The following is a 25,774-nucleotide window of genomic DNA, read 5'->3' as shown; positions in this document are numbered from 1 at the left end:
TCACGCTTCAGAAATTGGTCCTACAATATTTTCAGGGAACTGAATGCCCCCCTCTTACTAAAAACACCCATTATCCAATTTCTGAGAGTCCCTTGGAGCACTGTTTGTTTCTCCTACTCAATCATTTTCTAAGCATTCGAACAGCATTTACTAGGTCCAGGCCCAGGGCAGGATACTAGAATGAATAAAACAAAATGCATACCTGCACTCTCCCCAACCATCCAACATCTCACAGTTGTTTGAGAGATGGACATTCCAAAAGCAAAGAGTGCCTAAGATAGAAACATATATTAAAAACCAAGGAACCCAGAGTAAATAACATCTAAATGCCTTGTGATGAGAAGATACAATTGAAGAATCATTCATTTCTCTAGATGCGAATGACTGAGTATTTGCCCAAGGCTAACCATTTTTAGCTCTGTAAGTACTGCAATCTGGGAAAGAAACTCCTTGGTTCATGGAAGAAAATAATCAGGTCAGTTATGCTCACGCTATCTAGATCTCATCAGACATCTTAACATTATCTTAACATGGCACCTGGTACAGAGTTGTTGACTTGAGATGAGTAGCTATGAAAATTAGCTTTTTACCATGTATCAGAATGGATGGAGCCATGGTGAAGAGGAACAATGTTCATGGGGTTCCTATGGCAGTGGATTTAAGGTATAGATCATTCTGTGTGAAGAAAGACACAGTGAGCAGGGGGAAAGGGAAAGGGAGGATTTCAGGCATCTTTGTTCCAGTGGGCTCTGAAATAACATAGGCCTGATAGAGGAAGAGGCAACAATGCTTGATAAGAAATGTACTCATTACCTTGCTCATGTAACGGTAATCCCTCTGTATGGTATTTTCAAAATAAAAAACTTATTAATAAAAGAAGAAATATAATTGGCTGTACATTCTATTTACACAAGCATCTCTGTCTATACAAGCATATAACCACTTTTTTGGTGGAATTGTCCATGTCTTTGCACCACAACCCAGTGTCATGTGGACAAGGAAGCCTCAACTTGGGATTGAAATTTGTACATATTTACCAAATCGACTAATTCCCTGTGTGAATTTAGGCCCCTATTTAAAATCCTCAAGCCTTGGGAATTTGAACTGTGAATTAAGAAAAGGAAAGCAATATTGTCTAATTTTACTGTAGGGAGTCAGAGAGAACACACCCAGGGGTAGGATAAGCCCTACAAACTGTCAGGCAATCAGCAAATCTATGTTTAGAATTTGTAGGTGGAACAACTAGATTGCTAATAGTGTAGAAGAAAAACTGACTGAAAGAGAAAAAGGAACTATACTTTGAGATTGACCACTGAATTGGCTGGACAACTTCAGCAAGGACTCTGAGACAATTGGACTGCAGATAATTGGACAAGACCATATCTTGGCATGGTTGGAGTTCACAATAAATAGTTTGTAGGAGAAATAGGTTGGCTATCATCCCAGTGCACAAGCACACTCTATTTTATCTAATATGGATATTGGGCTAATTTGAAAAAGAGTTATCAGCCTATGAGGCTCAAGTTCCATTTTCAATTAAATGTATACTATCCAAGCATGAAGATTTTAGGTGGCTTTCACAAATACCCTGATTCAGACTTGCCATTTGCTAAGGGTGAGTGATGCTAATCTGTTACATATATATATGTAATAGCATCAGTAGGTATCTATAGAGCCTGTGTGAGAAAGCTGATATAAAAATTGGCTGAATTAAAAATTCATAAGGCAGGCCGGGGCTGGTGGCTCACGCCTGTAATCCGCGCTACTCAGGAGGCTGCGATCTGAGGATCGCAGTTCAAAGCCAACCCCGGGGCAGGAAAGTCCGTGGGACTCTTATCTCCAATAAACCACTAGAAAACTGGAAGTGGGGCTGTGGCTCAAGCAGTAGAGCGCTCGCCTTAAGCTAAAGAGCGCAGGGACAGCGCCCAGGCCCTGAGTTCAAACCCCATGACCAACCCCCCCCCCCCAAAAAAAAATTCATAAGGCATTTAAATCAGAACCCATCACACTAAAATCCTGCAATCCATATTAGTAAGTGCATTAATTTACTTCATTTATCTTTCCTGAAATGCAAAGGATTCAAATACTTTCAAATATTTTAAAATATGTTGTCAAATTTAGAATAGTTCAAATTTTCAAATAAGAAAATTAATATTAATAGAAAGTATTTAGTTGGCATGGTACATTTCCTGGATCCGGAGTTTCTCTCTCTCTGTCTCAATCTCTGTCTCTCTGTCTCTCTCTTCTTCTGTCTCACTGTCTCTCTGTCCCTGTCTGTCTCTCTCACACATATAATTTGTCCAAATATATATACATAAATGTTTGATTAGTGCATAATAAGCTTTCTTTATATAATGTAAAATCTGGACAGAAGAATTAAAGTCTTCTAGAAAATCAGCTTTTCTGTTAACAGGAATCCATTTCTCCTCCAGTTCCTAAACCATGAGTCATGATTCATTGCTCTTAGGTAAGAGATGCCCCTTTTCCCTTTTATATACCCAGTTATTTCAAGTATAAAATGAAAAACTTAGGTCATAATAAATAAGGATCACTTCACATATATTTGTTGAATGAAAGAATAAGTAACATAATTTTAAAAAATCACTGTTAATCTAGGTATGACAAAAATTTCATCAAATTTGCATTGTGAATGCAAATTCTTCTATGCAAATGTGTCTATTAATTAGATTATCTCACTTTGTCTGGTAACTCACTGGGTCATTTAGAAGATTCAATAAATAAGATGAAATAATGAAGTTTTTCCATAAGATCTCAACTTTTCTTCTTCAGGCTGCCCATCCTGCTCACTCACATAATTAGATTAAATTTTAATCAAATGTTGGCTCCATTATGAAAATTTTTATCATCTTAAAAGAAAGCAATGGGTTTTATACTTCAAGATGTTTGCAAGCTGTTGGGAAAGTGTGAATCAAGACTTAAAGATGTGACAAAGTCCTTCTGGGTGAGGTGATGTTTGAGCTGGTGGGGTCATCCCTGGTTAAAGGTTTCAGGACATGGTGCCAGGGGACAGTGGGTGGACAGGGAGTTGTTCAGAAATGTTCCTTGTGTCTCTACAGCCATGAATTGAAATCCATGTCAAGAAGTGAGACAAAGAGCAAGAAGAGAAAGCTGATCACATCTGCTAGTGTAAAGACAGAGCAGGCCGTGCGGCAAGGCTGATAGATCCAGAATAATGAGATGAGTCTGATACCTAAAGCAGTGTTCCAACAGAAGCACAGGTCATAGAAGGAAATCCTTGGAGAGATGTTTTTGACTGTTCATTTTCTCCTCAAAGCTAATCATTCACTAAGTCATTTGAGTTCTATTCTGAATACTATCTGTGTTTAGGAAAGTACCTGGCACATAGTTAATATTTACTATATATGAGATGCAGGAAGGGAGAGATGGTTAAACACGAAACAAACTTTCTGCAAGATTGATAATTTGGGGTGGGACACCACCCATACAAACACTTTCTCCAGTAGGCAGAATTTTCTATTACACTTCACAACAATTCTCCACTTCCCAGTACATTTGATTTATGGTGAGATTAGATAATGTAATATCTCTGTTTAATGTAGGGTTGGCCTTTATATCTGGAAAAAGGATAAAAACCTTAACAACATTCTTTGATTTCTAATTATCAGCAGCAGCATGATATCAAAACCACTTTATAAAGTCAAGTGGTGTTATCAGCGCTGTGCCATCATTGAATAATTAATTGCCCAAAGTAGAATTGCTGGCATCTTTCTATCTCTAAACCCGTACTTGTAGCACAGCTCTATCTTTTTTACTCCCAAGAATGACATACAAGTAGAGAAAAGACATACACTCAATGAAGAATATACAAATACCTTCCAGTAGCTGAGAAGAAAATCATTATACCCAATAGCAATATGGAGCATTCAAAGGGGATTATCATGCAATATGGACATGCAAATTACAGAAAAGAAGATAGTATTGCTGTTCATGATGAGTAAAGATCAGATTAAGACCAAAATGTGTTATTTTGTATTCATTGTATTAGTGGAAGTCATGTGCTATTTCATACTCATTCTGTTAGTGGAAGTTAAAATGCCTGACAAAATCAGAAGCTGGATGTTTCATGTTCAAAGGGGCCCTTACATACCACAGGTATTGTTTAAACAGATTTTATTTCATTAGAATATATTTGGATATTATAATGTTGTATGGTCAGGATCCATGAAAATGAAAATTAGCACTTTTAAATAAATGAGGTGAAAATTAAAAGTGAGTGCTAAAATCATTAAGGTTTTTTGTAGAGCTAATGTACATTTTTAAAAATGAACAAATGACAGAAATGTAAAGCAGACACTATCCAGGGTGTAGGCTGTAGTAGAGGGTGGAGGGGAAAGGAAAGGGAGAAGGTGAAGGAAGATGATTATGGTCTATTTAAGTACATGTGTAAACATGGAACAGTGAAGTGTGTTCAACTTAGTTTGAGAAAAGAGGAGAGAGAATAAGGGAAGGTGATGGAAGAGGGTGTCTGACTGAGGGACTTTGCAGGTATATGTAGACACATCAAAATGAAACCCCCTTTTACAACTAGTTGATGCTAATACCAATGTAGAGGAAAACATAAGGTAGCATTTTTATCTTCAGAACCAAGGGAATTTTTGAACATGTTCACTAGATACTTATTTAGTATTATGCACAGTAACATCTTTGCAACTAATGAAAATGATTTTTAAAAATCCCAGTACTTACAGAGAGGATAGCAGATGGCCACTCTGTTGTATTTAGATAATGGCATAATAGTCCTAAAAATAAATGAAGTATAACATTTAGCAGCAGTATAGATGAACCATAGCAACATATTTTTTTTTCTATTTTTCTTCAGGAGGTAAGGTGTTTTTGTGTTACAGAGACTTGACTTAAGATCTTGGGCTTGCTAGGCTGGTACTCTACTACTGGATACATGCCTTCAGCCCTTTTTGCTAAACATTCTCAAATAGGTCACACATTTATGTCTTCATAGGTAGCCTATGCTACCTACAGTCCTAGTTATGCTTTCTCACTGTCATTGGGATGATAGATGCAGGTTGTATTCCCAGCTTTTATTGGTTGAGATGAGGGTCTAGAGACCATAATTATCTGGCTGTCCATCTCCAGCACATCTAGGATTAGAAGTGTGAGCCACCCTACCCAGCTACAACATGTTCAAAATGAAGAGAAATATTCTAATTATTACATACTTGTAAATACCGTTTCCTGTAAGGTTGGAAACAATTAATAGAAAATACATACTTTCTTTAAAGGGAATTTGGGGAGCAGTTCATTTGATGTAGAAATTTTATCGCAGGAACAAAGGATGATTTAGTGAACTTTCAAAACAAATGTAATTGCTGATCACATTGATGAGATGTGGAAGGGAAAAAATGTAAGGAATGATTTCAAGGGTCCAGAATTGCAGGATTTGGAGTGAATATAGACACGAGTAGAAGAAATACCAAAAGGTAAGGACCAGGGAGTGAGTATGTTGCACAATTGAGGCCAAATAATGGAAGAACCTTTGGATGGAACTCATTTCTATGATCAGTTACTAGACTTGAAGAGAACAGTCAGTCACTTGATTGAAAGCAAAGTGTGTCCAAAAGTTAGTGAAAAATATCTAAACTTGAGGAAAATTGGAAGACATATATACTTTCTTGAAATAAAACAGATACACAAAGAGTGATAGAAAATTTGTGAAGGTAGTGAGTTGAGATTGGTAAGGGACTTCCATACATCCAGCTTTGGTAGAGATCCTACCTTCAGGTGTGACTTCTGATGTGTTTATGACATTATTTTGAGTTAGCAACAAATGTTGAAGAGAGAGTGATTCATGAGCCATTGATAAATTTTGTGGCCAAAGATTACAGATAACACATTTTCATTTGTCCTTCAAAGCTCAAAGGAAGCAGAAGATATGAAGGCAGTATCGTTCTGGTACTGGTACCCGTGTTCACAGTTAAAATGGAATATTGATCTTCAGGTGTAATCTTCAACACTTTGAAGGTTCTCTTTAATTAGTCCCAAGTACAGTCGCAAGAAGAGGAGTGTGAGAAAGAACAGAAGAGCCTTTGGATCAAACGAGGCTATCTAAGATAAGCAGTAATTCCAAAGAACAGCTCCAGGTAACACAGCAAGGACCAGGTCTACCAACCATAAAGAGGCCCCCGACAAATAAGGAACTTACAGGAAAGAAAAGGCTAAGCAGGATAGGTGTGTGCAATCCTGGATGAAAACTTCAGGACCTAAAGGATCACTGGACACATTGTGGATGCTGAAGAACAATTCATAAGTAAGTTATGATAGATACAGGGTAGATGGGAATAAATTCTAAACAGACATTGCATGGCTGGTTTGAATCCTCCTCCTGGACACCCTTAAGCTTTTATGCCGTTTTCTTCACTTAAGCACTAGGGGATTTTTGTTTTTGTTTTTCCAACATCCTTTTTTCCTTTACAGAGACTTGGTGAAGCAAGTGGAAAAAAATGCACAGAAATAGGCTTTAGAAATTACAAAAAATAATAAAGGCTAGGATGTATTACTCTGCTCATTAAAGGTACTGAAGATTAAGCATTTAGAAATGTCAGGGTGTCTCTGATATTTTTTAAGTGTCTTTGCACTTTTGACTCTACTAGAGGATGGTAGGTTTTGACTCCACTAGTTGATGATAGGTTTCTAGATGGTTGCACTATGAACATGTTCTTTCTATAAGGCTCATTAGCTGGCTCCATATATAATCTTAATTGTTAAAGCAACTACTGGAATCACTTTAAACATCATCACTGTTAACCCATTTCTAAGTCAGCTGCCCAGTGGCAATGGTATTCCTTCCCCTTCCACCCTCCAGACAGATGGTGCTTGTGAGAGAGAACTCTAATCAGATGGACTGAATTCTACAGAAGTACCATGTTCTGGGCTGGGAAGGTGGCTCAGTGGTAGAGTGCTTGCCTTGCATGCTCAAGGCCCTGGGTTCGATTCCTCAGCACCACATAAGCAAAAAAGAAAAAACTGGAAGTGGCGCTGTGGCTCAGGTGGTAGAGTGCTAGCCTTGAGCTGAAGAGCTGAGGGACAGCGCCCAGGCCCAGAGTTCAGGCCTCATGACCAGCAAAAAAAAAAAAAAAAAAAAAAAGTCCCATGTTCTCTGCACATGAGGCAACATTGTTACTTCTCTTTGCAAATGCAACTCTCTTACCATTCTTCACATTTACCAATGTTCCAGTGGGTGCTCAAGCACTGCCTTTCCTCAGTCCCAGTCATGGTGTCATAATCTTTTTCTTAGCACTCACAGCATCTCTTGGAGGGTTCTGCTGGTGTATGACAAAAGATACATCATCTCCATCTATGAACTTCAACACCACCACAGTACTTCTAAACAGAGAACTTGCTCAGTATATATTTAGTACAAAGTGAAAAGACAGGATTTTTGCCTTTTCCACTTGTGCATAAGCGATAACCTAGGAAGTCATTTCTCATGAGTCAATTATTGGGTACAATGATAATCATGCAGAACAAGAAAAATATATAAGCAGTAACACTTCCAGCATCTCAGATGTTTCTAGTCCTTCAGAGCTTACTTCTTGTGTAACAGTGACTGTGGAATTTAACTGGGTTCATTAAACAGTAATCTGTCACATGTATAATATAAAGAGATAGGTGATTGATGTGGAATCTGGGAAATGATTTCAGCATGTCAGAAGAATTACGGGCAATTATATTTTATGGTAGTAGATATGGTTCTCCATTAACTTAACCAAAAGAAAGCTTTATTTAAAAGGAAGTCAGTTGACAGGCTGGTAATCCCAGCTACTCAGGAGGCTGAGTTCCAAGGGTCATGGTTCAAAGCCAGCTGGGGCAGAAAAGTCAATGACACTCATATCTCCAATTAAACTCCAAAAGAGCGAGAAGTGGAGCTGTGGCTCAAATTGTAGAGTGTTAGCCTTGAGCAAAAATGTTTAGGGACAGAACCCAAGCACTATGTTCAAATGCCAGAACTGGCACAAAAACAAACAAACAAACAAACAAATAAATAAAATGAAGTCATCCAATTCTTTCCCTAACTTAAGTATTATTACTGGTAGGGCCAATGCAGTCAAAATAGTTGAACTGGGTGGCATTTTAAACTATTTCATTTGTTTCCTTTGATGAACACTTAAGAAGTTTTTTGCTACATGAGTTTATAAATATGTGATTTTGGTTTTCGCAAAGCCTTTATCCCTAGCATTAAAAGCTATGAAAGAATACAAACATGTATTTCCTTTCTTTTTATTTATTTTTGTCTTAAATTTATTGTTTGTTTTAATTTAGTCCATTATTCAATCATACATAGGTTGAAGTCCTAAATATATTTGATTATATTTGAAAGAGATAAGTAAAATTAAAAGTGATTATGAGCATGGGCCCCGATTAATATCCCCAACATCCTTATGAGACTAAGCAATAACAACAGCTCTTTCTACTGTTTATTGCTTATTAGATGTTTCTAATCCACAGAAACACATGTATATATGTTTAAATTTTTTACCTGCATTTATAATATCTCCTATGACTCTCAGCAGCTGCATTTTTCACTTGATAATACAGTATGAACTATTTTCCCTGTCAATGTTACAACTCGATAGTATCATTTCCGGTGACCTCAGTGGGCCCCACTGTGTGATGCTCTGTAATTTTCTCTATGCCTTGCTTACTATTTGATGTTAAGATCTTTAATACTTGTGTTTTTATTGGAACCAAATGTGCAGCTGTCAGTGTGATAAGCTTCTGAGGTGAGTAAAGTTTATGATATAAACTATTTTGGTCTGAATTCATTCATCCACAATAGTGGCTTTGAGGAGCATCTGTTACTTTAGCTATCACTAAAACTAAGAGATTTGCTTTGCCAAATAGGTATCTACTTATCTTTTGCTTAATTTGCTAAAAATAATTATGGTTTTCTTACTGAATTTATTTGTTGTCTTTGTTTACAATATACTTAATTTGATCATTATGACTATGTGTTTGAAAAATATAACTTGTTACACTGATCTACTTGCCAATGTAAATCTGAGACTATGAGAACATGAAAAATTAGTATTCTCTTGAATGCCAAAGGTTTTGTTAGTGTGGGGCTTTGGTGCTTTTGTGGTGTTGCTTTACTCTTTTGGTTTTGGTTTTTCTTACTCCACACAGCATTTTTCTGTGTAGCCCTGGCTGGGTTGGAACTTTTTGTGAAACCCAGGCAGGCCTCAGGACCCTAATCCTCCTGCCTCAGTCTCCAGAGTGCTTAAGACTTCACACATGTGCCACCATCTCTGGCCCCAAGTTTTATATTGAATTCAATTTTGTTCTTTATCAAAATTATTTTGGCAGTGCTAAATTTTGGCAGGAAAATATGTCTTACAAATAAAATAGATGGCAGTTTGATTCATACCACATAGAACCTATTGACCAGCTTAAAACAAACTTACAGTGAGTTGATAGGAAAAGAAACTTGGCAATGAACCAGCCTTAGAGGAAAGAACCAAGAGGGGAAATGGGTCAAAATAATCAGATCGCCCTTCAGAAGGCAAGAAATGGGAGGCGTTGGAGACCCTGGTCTCCAGTATGATAACCCACTCTTCCAAAAGCCCATCAGGGTCCTTCAGGACCACATGAATTATTTGAGGGCTGCACTCCAACTACATACCCACAGAAAGAACATGTTCCACTTGGTTCTTTTAATCGATTGTCGTTGTAAATAAAAGAATCTGTGCAAGAGAAGGAGAGCAACTCGGTATTTTGGAAATAAATTGAAAACTCAGGGGAAAACACAGTGTAATCAAATATAAGTAGAACACAAGCTGAGAACATGTACGATCAGTAACATTAAGACAATCAAATAAGTTTCAGGTATACTCCGTAATAATTCTCATGCTATGAGAACCTGAAGATCATTTAGTTTTAATTGCCTGAGTCACTTTAATGAGTAACTTTGTTATATAAAATTGTACTTCCTAAAGCTCAGCCTGGAAATTTATACGAAAACATTGACCACCAGGAGTTTTGTTTTTGTTTGTTTGTTTTTCTTTTTTTCTTCCTGGGCATTGGGTTGGCTGAGACCACAGAAAAGCTCAGATATTCATCAAAGAAAGAACTGTACTTGGACATAGGTTTTAAGTATTTGGTAAAATATTTTATGTCAATGCCTATATTCTCATCATCTCCATGAAGATGTTCTCACCACTAAATCATAGTTTAAAAAGACATTCCACTTATAAGTTCACCAAAGTCATGTGGATTTTTTTAAAGGAAATACATTCACTGTTTAAGAAACTAGAAAAGAATGGAAAGTTCTTTTTAATCACTCCCTTACAATACCTACACATGCCAAGATATTGAGGAACATTTTAGATAAACAGAAACACATGTAACTATGTATTCAAATTCCTTTACCTGTATTTATAATACCATGGCTGACTCTCAGTAACTGTCATTTCCATTTGATAAAATGGTAGGAACTATTTTCTATAATACTACAGCTCTGTTGCATCATTTCCACTGACTGCACAGGGTCCCACCTTGTGATGTTCTTTAATTTTCTCTACTCCTTGTTTCTCATTTATATTGAGAATATTTAGTATTTGTGTTTTTATTGGAACCAATTGTGCAGCTGTGAGTGTGATCAGCTAATCCCAAATAGAAAATACAGAGAATTCATCATCCTTGTTTTATTTCTTTCCTAGATTTAAGTGGAAATGTCAATATTTTACAATCATTTGTAAACTACTTCAAATGTTATTTGAGGATTTCACAGAGGGCAGAAGATACAAATAGATGTGTGACTGGGGAGGATTTTCCATTTGGGGTATAAAGTTAACTTTATTAATTTACGAGAAGATTGGCAGCTTCTATTCTCTCCCTTTAAAGTGACACATTGAAAATACAGACAGACATTAATCAGAGTCATCTGTCAGATTAGCTCCAAAGATAAAGTCTTATTTCAAAGACACACTGAATACATAGCATCTGAGTCTCGCTGCACATCCATTGCCCCCCCCCCGTACTTATTTATTTCTTCCCATAAAAGTCAAAGAAAGCTACCCTTAGATCATAGAACCGAGGTACCACATCATCCATCATTCAAATGGGAGACAGCCAAGAGTGAAATAGGACCTGATTAATCGTTATACAAGACAATTGTCACAAACTAGTACAGTCCCAATCAAGCTAGAATACGCTTGTCAACTCAAACGGATAACTCAAGGAAACAAAAGATACGGTTTGCCAAATATGACCTGACCTCATCCAGAGCTGGGAAATGAACTGAGAATCAAAGTAAAATTTCTCCTGTCTGGATCCAGTGTGTGTGTGTGTGTGTGTGTGTGTGTGTGTGTGTGTACGTTCAGCCCTTAAATGTATTTGCTCTTTTCTTCTCCAGTTGGAGTCTCTTTTCTCTGCGAGGTGGGAATCTCATGGATGTAATTTTATGCTGTTTTACTCTTGTTTCATTGGGTGGAGATTGTTGCGTTACTGATTCTTTAGTCCACCTCAGATTCAACCATTATTAAATTCATCTTTAAATACTAGCTGCAAGGCCAGGCTCTGGTGGCTCACGCTGGTATTCCTAGCTACGCAGGAGGCTGAGCTCTGAGGAACTCAGTTCAAAACCAGCCTAGGCAGAAAAGTCCATGAGACTCTTATCTCCAGTTAAGCACCAATCAAGTCAGAAGTGGAGCTGTGGCTCAAGTAGTAAAGCACTAGATGTGAACATAAAGGCTCATAGACAGCACATAGGTTAGGAAATCAAGCCCCAGGACAAGCACAAAAAAGAATAATGGAGGAGTGTCTTCCTGAGTGGTTTCATACTCATTTTCAGGTGATTTAAATGAAAGGGGTACTTCATAAGTTCACCACTAGAGAGAGTGCTGGCCAAGATTTTGTCTATATCCTACCAGTCCAATGCTCAGAAAAAGGAAGAGGGGATTTGCTTCCTTGTGTCTCCCAGAAAATAACAAGCATTCACCCATGTAGATTTATACATATACATTCATACAATGTACTTCTGCCATGAAAAGCTCATTTGTTCGATTTTCTTTATTTCTTGCTTGAAATTTTACATCTGTCAGAAACTTTTGTTGCCCTTCTATGGCCATATTTCCCAGAATCCCTTAAACACTGTTTCTTGTTTCCTGTTAGCTCAGATGTTTGCTTCTATTCATTAACTCCTTCCTATATCCAGTAATCATTTGTTTATGTTTCAATGTCTCCATCTTTACCATTAGGAGCTCGTAAATGACAGTATCTTCATACAAACTTCAGCCCTCCAAGCACAGAGTTGATACTAGGTTGATGTTGAATGATGCACGGATGTTGAATGATGCATGAAGAAATGAAGAAAATAAAAGAGTAGCTTACATATCATGTGAAATGGTAGCATATGATAGGGTACAAATGAAATTGATGTGATAGGATGGAAGTCTTGGGATAAGGCCATTTCTGACTAGGGTATTAGAAGTAGATGCTACTCTTCAAAGAAGAAAAATGTAGCTCAAAAATAGAAAGCATGTGACCAGGGTCTGATACTTACGTCCCCATTTTCATCGGGCGGTCTGAGCGTCTCTGCCTAGGCAGAGTGTACTGCAGAGCAGCTGTACTGAAAAGCAAAGAAAAGAGATGGTAGGAGAAAAACAAAGGAGGGATAACAATGCTCGACAAGAAATTGACTTATTGCCTTACTCAGGTAACTATAACCCCTCTGTACAGCATCTTTACAATCAAATATTAAAAAAAAAAAAGCAAAGAAGATGCAGACATGGAGGTTCACAGTTTGCCTTTGGTGAGATTCTTTGTTATCCTGAGATACAGTGCAATGTCTAGCTTTTGGATGTCTGACCAGGGGTCCCTCTCATGAGAAACCCTCATCCTGGCAGGTTCCCTTGTTAACTTCTGACAGATCCTCATTCAGTGTAATAAGCATACAGTAATATTCTTATTACTATCATTTTGGTAATAAGAACTTGACTTGTGTCTTTTCTTGTGTCCTGAGAAAACCCCAAGCCTGGGTAAACCCTGCTTCTTCAGTTGGATGGCACAAATTTCAATATACCACCATCATCATAGGAAATGAGCTCAAATATTTGTATTGAAAAATCCTAGTTAAGGAGTATTTTATCAGTTGATGGGGTAGTTCCTTTATACCTTGGAAGCAGGAATAAAGAGTTGAGAAGCGGGCTGGGAAGGTGGCTCAGTGATAGAGCGCTTGCCTTGCATGCATGAGGCCCTGGATTCTATTCCTCAGCACCACATAAGCAGAAAAAAAGCCAAAAGTGTCACTGTGTCTCAAGTGGTAGAGCGCTAGCCTTGAGCTGAAGAGCTGAGGGACAGCACCCAGGCTCAGAGTTCAGGCCCCACAACCAGATCCCCCCCCCAAAAAAAAAAGAGTTGAGAAGAGTGTTGTGGAGAGTGGTGGAGAGAAGGGAAAGAGGGAAAGAGAAGAAGGAGAAGGGGAGGAAGAGGAATTATGAATGAATAAGTGAAAACATGAGAATATTTCCTAAATACAGTGTGATTTGGTATACTGCAAGTAGTATACCAAGTAACAGAGTGCATGTGGGTTAGAGCACGGGTACCTTAATACTTTTAGCCATGTCCAAATGGTTCATTTGAAGGAAACTTCAGGTTATTGGGGAACCGAGACTGCTATGTGGGAGAGTTTCCTTCAGGTTACATCTCTGACCATTAGCTTGAACAAGTAGATGGTGAGGGAAGAGAACTTACAAAATTCACTACACTGTGGTCATTAAGAAGAGAGGTCTTGGGTGTGAGTCAGGAAACAATGACTAGGGAAAGATCTTATCTGTTAGTAAGAAGTACAAAAGAACTTTTTACTTGCGTGAGTAGTAATATGATTCACTTAGTATGCTATATTTCTCAAATGCCAGATGGAGGCTGATGGGAGATGGGAGAAATGCCTCCATAATCTTTATTCACATTTAAAAAGCCATTGTATTTTAGATATCGTTTTCCTTTACTGTTTCCTTTTCTTCTTCTCAGTTTCCGGGATAGTTTTCCTGTTCAACGATTGATAGTGCTCCATGTTGGACATCTAGAGCTGCCTGTGTGCCTGTACACACTTAAACGTTTAATTAAAATGCTGAAAGGTGTGAGGTTGAAGACGAGTCCTTTGGATGCATTGCTAGAAGACTGTAGAGTCTGACATTGATTCATTACATCTTCCCCTGTAATTTATGTGATCACCTGTGAATTCAATTATTGTGTTGTCATATCACCCATATTTCTGTATCTTGAACATGATGATACCATAAGATTCTTTGCCAAGTGTCTACTGCCATCCAGTTACAGTATGCAGGCGTTTCTGAATCCAGTAATCCTGTCACAAATCATGATAAGTTTAATTTACCTTTTAATCATCCTCCATTTAAACTAGTGCTGAATTATAGTGGTTCCTACCTTTTATCCAAATGCAAATACATTTCACCATTCCTTACCATTTTATTTCTAATGAATATTCTGAGAGGTCCATTGTGCTAATCTTTTGTTTCAAACACTAAGCTTTAATATTTTGTGTTCAACTGTGTTCTCCTTCTAAAAAAATAAGCAGTATTTCCTCATCTCTGGTCTCCAGAAAGTGAGTTTGTTGCTCTGGAAGTCTGAACCAGTCCTTGATGATCTTTCTCTAATGTCAACCTTAAGACACTTCGAAGTCAGAAGCAGATATGTAATTAATCTGTCATGGGCTAGACAGGTCAGCTCAAGATAATTTATGGCAAAGCTCTGTTTCTAATGAGTTTCTCTTCCTTGTAACCTAATCTTCCTCTGAATTTTTCACTAAGGACCATAACGTGCTATTCTCAGTTTTTCTGTGATCTAATGAGATTCATCCTATGGCATATTCTCTGCTCTCTAAGTAGCTGCTTTTCACCTGAAACTTTCATATGGAAAAAATAAAAGAGAAGAAACTGGTTTTAGTGCATTTTCTGTTGGTATAACAAAATGACTGGAACTGAGTAGCTTATGGAGAAAAAAAGGTTTATTCAGTTTACAGTTTGGGTGAATGAAAGCCACTTAACGGCCCTAACAAGGGCCCTAACAAGGCCACCTAACAATGGTTAGGCTGCCAAGGAGGTCTGTGGAAGATGATATCACAGCAACCAGTGGACAGAGTGAGGTGAAGGAAGATGGTATCCCAGCAACCAGTGGACAGAGTGAGGTGAAAGTCGGAGAGTCGTGGACCAGGTTTGCTCTTTTCAAAAGGACCCACTCAGGAGCTAACTAGAATCCTGTGAGAACTACAAGAATCATTTCTGAGATCAGTGCCCTCATGAGTTAGTTATCTTCCATTGGGCTCTACATCTTAGAGATGCCCACCGTCCTGAACTGGCCATGCTGAGGATGAGTCTCTGGCCTTACGAACATTTGGGGGAACACCTTCAACCCATTTCCAAGCACAGCAGCGCCTCGGCCTCTCCTGGCCGCACCACAGCTCTGTCTTTCTCAGAGCTACTGACATCTCGCCTCTTGCTGTGACTTTTGGGGAAGAGTTAATTCTGTCCTTTGTTTATGTAATACAGTTACCATGTTTCCAACATATCACAGATGATAATGCCATATGTCCATCCCGATGCACACCTTCGTTTAGAGCAACCTCATCTACTACTTTCCTACCTGCACTTCCTAATATGCTGCTTGCACTGATGGTTTTGCAGAAGTAAGAGTAATGTTTCTGTTGTCATAGAACAATGTTTAGACATCAGACAACACACATGAATCTTCAGAATCAATAGATCATTTAATCTTAAATACAACTGAATAGTACAAGAAATTATGTATGTGTGTGTATATTTCTGTAATGTGAAATTTCATAATTAGGCAGAGTTTCTTTCTCTTTATTTCCTAAGAGTTTCATTCCAATTAGGTAGAGATTCGTTCTTTCTTCTTATTTTCTAAGATTTTTGCTATAATTCCTCAGTAAAATTACCTATTTTGCTCCCAGATTTTGCCTTTGGTTGCTTGACAATGACTTAGTTTAAAAAGAAAATAGAAAAAAATTATGCAAGAATGCTTGCAGCCACATGCTCTCAGTGAATATTGATTGAGTACTTACATTGTGAAAAGCTGTGTCTTTTCCCAGAAAACTTACTATGAATAAAAAAATAGGAACAGAAAACAACAGCACTAAAGATATAAAGGAGAGCCAAGATCCAGGGCATATTTCAGAGCCCTTAGGTGATTATGTTTTATGTTATTTCTCATTTACTTTCATTATCTCTTCATATGCCTAATCCATGCTTTGTCTCCCCAGGAGAAAAGTCTCATTGTTGCAACACTATGAGCAGACTCACAGAAGAAAGCTCTTTTGTTTCTGCTCTTCATTCATCTTCTTTCCTTTTTGCCCAAACAAATATATTTGCATTCTGAAAATCAATAACATCAGTCAATTGAGCTTTCCACTAAGTAACCTATGAAAAGTTTCTTTGAACCTGTAGGGGTACAAGTGGAAATCCAAGCTACTTTTCATCATCCTACTTGAAATACTTCGGAAATTGCTAGAATTGTCACTACCAGTTAGTCTCTTTTGGAATAATGATTTCATGTCAATGTATTACTGGTCAAAACCTGTACATCCTCTCTTAACTTTTCTAGTGTTCATTCAGCTCTTTTACTTGAGATAGTGTTCTCAACCTTAAAACACTCCTGATATAAGGAGGGAAAGTAGGAGAAATTTTTTGTTTGTTTTTCAGAAAAGGAAATTGCTATTTAATTGAGATTTCTATTTATGCAGAGTCACAAGAAAGACAACCAAAAGTCGTTCCAATGTTATAACTGTGTATACAATCATCTTTCTGTAAAGCCCTTCGTAAAAAAGACAGGCTTAAAGCTACTGTGGTGTTAATGGTTATGCCTGAACCACGTATCTTTTCTGACTCTGCTTCCTCCACAGGCCAACACATCAATTTCTTTTGTTGTTGTTGTTGTTGTTTACATATTTGTAGGATTGTTGTTCAGCAACTGGTGGGTCTGAAAAGATAGCCACAGAAACAACACCGCCATTGAAACCCCCCTCTCCCCCCCCCCCCAATCTAGGTCTTTTGCATATTCAAATGAAACAGAGAGCAACAAGAACTTCAAAGCAACAACTAAACAATTTGTAAAATGCAACCAGGTGATTAGGCATCTCTGTGAACTCCTAAGACATAAACAGGCACGGGAAGTCCAGGAAGAGCTGAGACAGCAGCAGCATCTGTGTGGTAGGAGGAACTGCCACTCTGCCAAGCTATCACTGCAGTTCGTGTCATCCATCTCGAACATGATACTGGCAGTACCCGGTGATGGCTATCAGACAGAGCCGTTCGGCCAATCTTGTTGAAAAGAGTGAACACAAACATTGCTGGAAGAGGAAGCTGAGGGATGATGCAATTCAAAAGTCAGCTTCAGCAAGCCTCTTGGCCAGATTTTATGTCAAAATGGGTCTTCAGGTTCCAGGATTAAGGCAGGGCTGCCTGGACTTCATTATACTTCCACAGTGATTAGTCATTTATTGTGGATCATTCTACAACACTGGGCGATCCATTGGGTAAGGGTGATAATGACAATGAGGCTAATCAGTTGCTACTTGTCTTTTGATGGGTGGTCCCACTTTTAAGAAAATACACCTTCCATTCCTGAGAGGGAACTGGAGTAGCACTTCAGAGTCCCCAGGAGATCCATTGGAAAGGGTGAGAGTAACCCCCAAACTGGAAGTATGTTGAACAGACTCCAGTTTATATAGTAAGGGAAAGGAATTCAGGAGCAGGAGTGGCCTGAGCTCTACAAATTCTAGACCAAAACTCTGCTTGAAACCAAAGCTTCATGCTAAGGAATGAATGAATATTCAAGGTAAGCAACACATTGAATGTAGCCAGGCAAAACAGTAACCAAAGAAGGGATCTGAAAATTGTCCAAAGTATTATTAAATTTTGAAGTCATATTTTAATTTATTTTATAAAAAAAAATAAGTGAAAGAAGGAATTTGGAAGCAGTGATACTTAAATTGACCCTACCTCATATTCCTTGTCTTCATACATGGGAAAATTTTATACAAGAATGAAAAGAAAATTCTTCATGAAGTGTTTAAAACAAAGCAGAAACAGCAAAGAACCAAGTCTGTATTGTGAAAGTCTTGTAAGAAGTCTTATCTATGAATCAGATGAAAAGTTAAACTACAGCCTGATCATTTTTAAACAAGTTAAATTCAGAAAATAGTCAACATTGTTGAAGAAACTTTATTCGCAAAGTAACAGATGTTCATAGACAACTGGACTACAGAGAAGGAAAACAAGAAAAAATGATAACTGATGAAGCTCATGAAATGATTTAAAAATTTGAAAGATCATTTGAGTAATGACATTCAACTAGATGACGTATGACTAAATAAACATGGATCCTATGAGAAAATACAAGACAGAAATGAGGGAAATTTCACTTAAAACAGTAAATAAGACTTAAAGAGAAATGGTTATCAAACAACTTAAACAAAGGGGACCTAACAAATGTTTAATAGGTGATTGATGAAGAGAAATTAAAAGGAATAGGTAGAAGAAATTATGAAATAATAGTTTAAAAATGCATTTAGAAATAAAAATTTTAATTGATTAGGAACTAAATAATTTAAGAGCCCTTCAGATGAGCTGTACATTTAACTCATTATATTCAATAGAAACAATACAATGCAGGAAGTAGAGCTATGGCTGAAATGGTACAGTGCTAGCCGTGGGCCAAAGAAGCTCAATGACAGTGCCCAGGTCTTGGGGTCAAGCCTCAGGACCTGCATCATCATAATCATCATCATCATTGTCATCATTCAATGCAGAGATTTTTTTGAATAAAATAAGAAAAACTTTTACTAGCCATGTAAGGAAACAAAATACGTGATCAGGGGAAGACTATTAGGATCCATCAAGCTTTTTGACACCAATTTTTGATACCAATTATGTCTCCCAGAAGGTAATGGAGTATGGTAACTTATCTCCTCTATATATTCAACCTAAACCTCCGCTCAAGTATTACTTAAGAATTTCTAAAATGGAGGTTTATAAAGAACATCTAAATTTCAACATCCTGAGTTGATTTTACATCCCCAAACTTTCTATTTGTATGCAACTCTGTTTTCCTCCAAAAGAGAAATGGAAGAATTCCTTACTACCACAATTATACAGTTTAGTTTCCCACATTTGGAGAAATCATACAGAAAGCTACAGGAAAGTCCTACTCTGGGAAAACCATCTTTAAGTTCATGGTACCTTCCCTGGACGTTAAGTATGCTTGTATATAACACTTATCACAATGAATCATGAGATACACTAAGCATGCAAGCAGCTTCTATTTTTTAGAAGACTCTAAATTTGCTAAATTCATACAAACAAATACACAGGAACTAGACTTCTGTGTGAAATAATTTACATGAAAACATTTAACACGTGGACATTAAAAACAAAACAAAGAAAAAAATCTCGTTTACCTGAGGTAAAAATACCAGTCTAAATCAGTTTTGCAGAACACATTTTTCTAGAACACAAATAGAGCTTCGAATCACAAGGAAATTCAGGACGACAATCCTCAAGGAATATTTTCTCATCATTCAAGTTCCAGAGAAGAGGCAAGAAAGACACAAACAAAAATCTCAAGTAAAAATGAAAGACTGAAAATCAAAGTAAATATGGTTTTCACATATATATTGGATTTAGAGGTAGAATAAAACTATGCTTCTTCTCTAGATGAATCATATGTGTTCCAATAAACTCAAATTAATGTTGGACCAATATACAAAAGAATTCGTGGAGACATTCTCTGTACAACATTATTTCCATGCTCCCCCCTCCCTCCTTCCTTCCCTATAAAGAATTGACATATTTGAAGAGATTCCATAGGATACCAATCAACAGCCTGCAACATAGGCAGGGAAATTTTTTTTCCGCCACTAATTAGGCTCCTATACAAACTTTCCAATTTTCCCCCAAATATGTGTCTGTTTATTCACTAATTATTATCTCTGCCGCTGATGCTTATCTTTATTACTTATAAAATGTCAAATGTTTTATAAGTACTGGGACATTTTTGGTTACCTTATGGATAATTAATGTTCCTCTTCTCCGCTCTTATTTTTTTCTTACTTGTTCTACACCTACTCCCAGGCCCAGATTTCATCTCATTTCCAACAATATTCTCTGCCTACCTGCTCTAAAATTGTCTTATCTCTGAAAGTCTACAAGAAAGTGTTAGCCATCATTTTTGGTAAAGTAATGTATTGTCATCAGATATCTTTTAATTGCAGAATCGTATTAATTGTGGTTTGGAATGTGGTGAAGTAGATAAGCGCATAGGCTTCTTTTCTGATTTCATCCTTTCTACCTCTGAGAGCAATGATCAATCCTTTGCGTTTTCAGAATGAAGGAATCATCACTATTTAAGGAAATCTGTTGCATCTGTGGCACATTCAGATTTCAGCCCTCTTCCCCTCCCTGGATTCTCTATACATTGGCCTCATATCTGCAGATCTGACAGAAAGCAAGGTAGAACACTTATAGGAACGCCTCATTGTACCACTCAGCATTCATCCACTCATCCTCTGGGAACTATGCCCTGTTTTCCATCAAGAGAAATTTCTTATGCCAATCTTAGTCATTCCAATACAAGAGGGAAGAATATGTTTCCCCCTGTTTAAAGCAATCAGTGCATCCACCTGCCTATGACAGCAGTTTTTTTTGGGGGGGGAGGGTGAAAATATAAGTAAGGCAAAGCTCAGTGAAAATTTCCAATTGTAGTTATTTTCATTTGAGCTCTCTCCCTCTTTCCTTCCCTCCTTTGCTTCCTCACTCTTTCTCTCCCATGCTTCTTCCTTGCCTCTTTCCTTCCCACCCTTTCCCACTTCTTCCCACCCTTTGGTCTTCCTTCCTTCCTTCCTTCCTTCCTTCCTTCCTTCCTTCCTTCCTTCCTTCCTTCCTTCCTTTCCTCCTTCCTTCCTTTTCTTTCCAACATATATTTCTATTTCTATACCAACATATTTCTATGCTAGTTTCTTCCATAATTTAAGTGAGTAAAAAAAAAAAAACATCTAGGGCTGGGATGGTGGCTTGCATGCACAAGGCCCTGTGTTTGATTCCTCAGCACCACATAAGCAGAAAAAGCTGGAAGTGGCACTGTAGCTCAAATGGTAGAGCGCTAGCCTTGAGCTGAAGAGCTGAGGGACAGTGCCCAGGCCCCATGACTGGCAAAAATACCTAACTCTAGCATTATGTTATAGCCCAAACCAGGCCAATATATTCTAAAAAGAATAATAAACATGTCAAATAAGAGTTAATTTTTGTGTCAATTTTGCTGATCTAAAGATCAGCAAATGTTACTGCTGTCTAAAACATCATTTCTGAGTTAGTGTGTGAAGGTGTGTATGTAAGAATAATTTATATTTTGAATCAGTAAGGATGCAGATTAGAGAAATAGAAGCTCATTTTGGTGAGGGCTCAGAAGAATCGGTGAAAAAGTAAATCTTTTCCTCAACCAGAACAGTTATCTTCCCATGACCCCAGACATGGGAACTTGTGGCTCCTGGATCTAGGCTCTGGGATATATACTAGCACCCTGCTCCTTCCCTTTGCTTCCTAATGCATAGGCCTCAGACTGCACTGAGCCATGCATTGGTTCTCCTCCTTCTTCATCTGGTAGAGAACAAACTTTGGAACTTATCATTCTCCATAATTGTGTGTGCCAATTCCCCAATAGATCTTCTCTCTTATATTCTCAGTACAGATATATATATATATATATATACATATATATATATATATGTATATGTATTCTACACATACTATACATATATGTTTGTATGTATTCCAAATAAAACACATATATATGCATTTACTTACATATAAGCACATGCATGTATGTATTAATATGTGTGCATGTACAAATATGTATTTATTTTTTTTCTAATACACACCAGATCCTCTAAAACATAAGTGCAAAAACCTTAACAAACTGTCATCAATTTAAGTTCAATAGTATGTTATGATTAAAATGATCTGACCTCAACAAAATAAATTTGATACATTTAACAACCATCAATGTGGTATACCATATTTGTAGATAAACATTAGAAAACATATGAATATCTCAATAAACACAGTCCAAATATACCACAAATTTCAATGTTCAGTGATGTAAAACTTTCAGCAAATTAGAAATTAAAATGAACTTCACCATTATGATTAGTGAAACCTAGCAAAACTTCTACCTACTCTAATTTTTCTTGGTGAAAGACTGAATGCTTTCTCTCTAAAACCAAAACAATACCAGGATGTCTGACCTATCATTTCCTACTTCAAATCCTACTGATATTTCTAACAAACACAACAAATATATCAAGAAAATAAAATAAATCCATACCAACCCTAAATAAAATAAGTCTATCTTCCTTTGTAGACAATATGAATACCTATATAAAAAAATCCTAAAGGTTTGACAAAAATGACTGGGAATAAATGTTAAAAGGTAGTAAGATACAAGATCAAGATAAAGAATTCAATTTTATTTCTTGGTACCAGTGATAAATAGAATTAAGGTTTACAAATAGTACTGTTTGCAAGTATATAAAAAATAAGGTATTCACAGGGTGAAAGGTTTCAATATTATGTGCTGAGAGGCTTACATATTGATTAGGCTAACCAAAGTCTTTCTAAAACAATAGAAAAATATATTGTGTTCATGAGTTGGATAGCTCAGAATTCAATTTTATAAAAATGTGCAGATTCAACACAATCCAAATCAAAATCCCAATAATTTGCTTTTATATCAAAATGATTTTAAAATTTATATGGAAAAGTAGCAAAAATATGTGCTAATCATACACCAATAAAAATAAAACATATACCCATCATAGGAAAGAACAAAGCTGTGAGATTCACACTGTCTGGCCCAACTTTCTGTGGGACTACAGTGGTGAAGTTCAGCATGACTTAAGGGCAGTGTCTGCAAATATTCTCTATAAATACCAGATAATAAATATTTAAAGCTTTGTGGGCTAAGAATTCCCTCTGGCTACTAATCAACTCAACCATTTCAGTGTGAAAACAGCCATCAGCACTATATAAACAAACAAATGCGATTATATTCCAATAAAATTTTATGACAACTAAAATTTCAATTTCACGTAATAATTGAGTGTTATGAAAGCATACTTTTCCTATCAATTTCTCTCCTTACTTAAACATGGAGAAATTAGCCAGGAATGGTGGCACATGCCTATAATCTTAGCTATTTAGAAGGATGAGACTCATGCAATTCAGTCTGCCTGGGCTGTAGAAAATTTGGATCCAACCTGGACATCTTAGTGAACCCCTGTCTCAAACCAAAACATGGTGTGTTGATATGACTAAGCCATTACAGAGAATAAAACTATGAGGGAAGAAGAGAGGAAAGCATTGCAGAAGCCACACACATGAGTGAATGAGAAACGAGGCAATCCAGATATAATGTGGTCAAGAAGAATTTTAAGATCTAGTCTGGAGACAATGTCGGGGAAGTCTGGTTCCTAAGAGAAAGCTGCTTTCTGTTTGGGTGACCTGGTTGATTTGGAATGGGATTTCATTCAAGGATATTCCAAGGTTCGCAAGAAGTAGAATGGAGGTCCAAAAATTTGGGGATGATGAGACCTAGTTTGAGGTTCTGAGTCATAACCATGAGAGATATATACATTCAAACAGTCAAAGGAAAATCAAGAAACCCAAAACAGGAAAATCACATGAATTCCAGGATAGGAAGGTGGACTGAGAAGAAGGTAGGGCAGGATTCTTGCCCATGGGCATTTAGAGAGTTAATGTCAAGTCTCAGGATTTGGCTAGATAATCATTTCTGAATCTCAGACAGCCAAAGCCCTTACTATAATGCTAGTCTGTGCTAAGAATAACCTGGGAAATGGGAATTAGGAAAACCTGGCCTTATCACTTTAACGTTAAATGTAGGTACAGCTATTGAAACTGAAGTTGGCAGCAGTGTTTGAAAAAAAATACATGTTTGTTGACTTAGTTGTATTTGTTCTGATGCATAGTTAAAATATGTGCAAAGTGCAGGGGATTAATTCTTTGCCAGAGGACTGAGGGAGAATGGCAAGCACATAAACTATGAAACCATAGCGAGCAAATCCCTTTTGCGTTAGCATTAAGCCATTCCTAAATGTTAGTCCATGCAAATGCTAAGATATTTTCTACATTCTGAACATTTCATTGAGATAGTGGAACTTATTGGGGAAAAATGTGATTCACTAAACCAAAGTTTATATTAAGTATGACTTTCAGATCTATTAATGAGTATTATTTTTCTTTATTGTGGATTATAAAATGTGTGCATAAATTTGATCTCATGTTATCTTCACATTTTAAAAATGTTGTATCAAGTCTCAGAGGGATTGCTGTTCTGATTAAAAATACCCAACTAAGGACAAAGGGAAGCCAAAATTCAGTCCTAAATTCAAGTCTAATGATTGTTCTGTTATGTCAGGGTGTCATGTTAATAGCTAACCATCAAAATCTCAGATATAATCTGCACTTCTAAGTCTCTCTTTGAAAGATTCTGATTTGGACAAGTGAGACTAAAATGTCTGTAGTTTAGTGGCTTTGTCAGCCCTGAATATTTGAGTCTATTCAACTCTACACTGTGGTGCAGCATGATTATTTAGAAGCCCAAATCAAGAACTATCTAATGCAACCTGTGCTATCCTTCAGAAGGCACCAGTGTCTCACACCTGTAACCCTAGCTACTTAGGAGGCTGAGATCTAAGGTCTGCAGTTCAAAGCCAACCCAGGCAGGAAAGTTCGTGGAACTCTTAACTCTAAATAACCACTAGACAGCCAGAAGTGGTAAAGTGGGCACTGTGGCTCAAAGTGTTAGAATGCTAGCCTTGAGCAAATAAGTTCAGGGACAGTGCCCAGGCTCCATGTTCAAGTCCCATGGCCAACAAAACCAAAAGGAACAGCATGACTTTGAAGCAAAGACTAAGTTCTCTAGATTTCTTCCACAATCCTTCTCTGAAAGTCCAGCTAATTCCTCTCTAACTCTGGATGCACTAGTGCATTTTTTGTTATTAGAATAGAATTTCTGAGGCTAAGTACTTCATATAGAAAAATAACATCATTTAGCTTACAGTATGAGAGGTTTAAGAGAATGACATCCTTTTGGATCTAGTGAGGGACTCTTTGCCTTACCTGACAGAGGGCATCGCGGCTGGAATGAATATATGAGAGACACAATGAGAGAGCAAGGAAAGCAGAAAGGCGGAGCACAACTCTGGCGTTGTGCTCGTTCATTTGTAAATGATAACTCTCCAAATCGAACTCAGGGTCCCAAGAGAACTTCCTCAAACACTTTGGAGGGCAGCACCTTCAATGACTTAGAGAGCTTCTTGAGACCCCATCTCTTAAAGGACCCCATTGCCCCCTATACTGCCCCACTAGGGAGCAAGATGTCAACACCTTAACTTTGAAGAACATATCACACCATATCCCAACCATATCAATGGGATGTCATCTGACACACAAATAAAGCTGACCTATACAGTTGCTATGAAAATAGATTTTTGCATGTGTAGTCAGTGCCATTTCTTATGATGATGAAGTAAAGCCCAGAAATTAAAATTTGGCAAAATAATACTTCGAGACAAAAAGAAATTACAAACTAAAAAGTCACAAGTGTAAGAAAGAGGAGCGGCATGTGAGAACCCTGAGACTCATCTGTAAATTCTTTTGGGTTAAATCCCTAT

The 25,774-nt window shown here is 37.3% G+C and overlaps 1 pseudogene; it reads right to left on the bottom strand.

Annotated features, from left to right (window-relative positions):
- Positions 1-19,150: 19,150 nt before the first annotated feature.
- Positions 19,151-19,288, bottom strand: LOC122099785 (annotated as a pseudogene).
- Between the last annotated feature and the right edge of the window lie 6,486 nt (positions 19,289-25,774).

The sequence above is a fragment of the Dipodomys spectabilis genome, unplaced genomic scaffold (assembly GCF_019054845.1).
Source record: "Dipodomys spectabilis isolate Male_0828 unplaced genomic scaffold, ASM1905484v1 ptg000532l, whole genome shotgun sequence".
Taxonomy (NCBI): domain Eukaryota; kingdom Metazoa; phylum Chordata; class Mammalia; order Rodentia; family Heteromyidae; genus Dipodomys; species Dipodomys spectabilis.
This window is presented reverse-complemented; position numbering and strand designations above follow the sequence as displayed.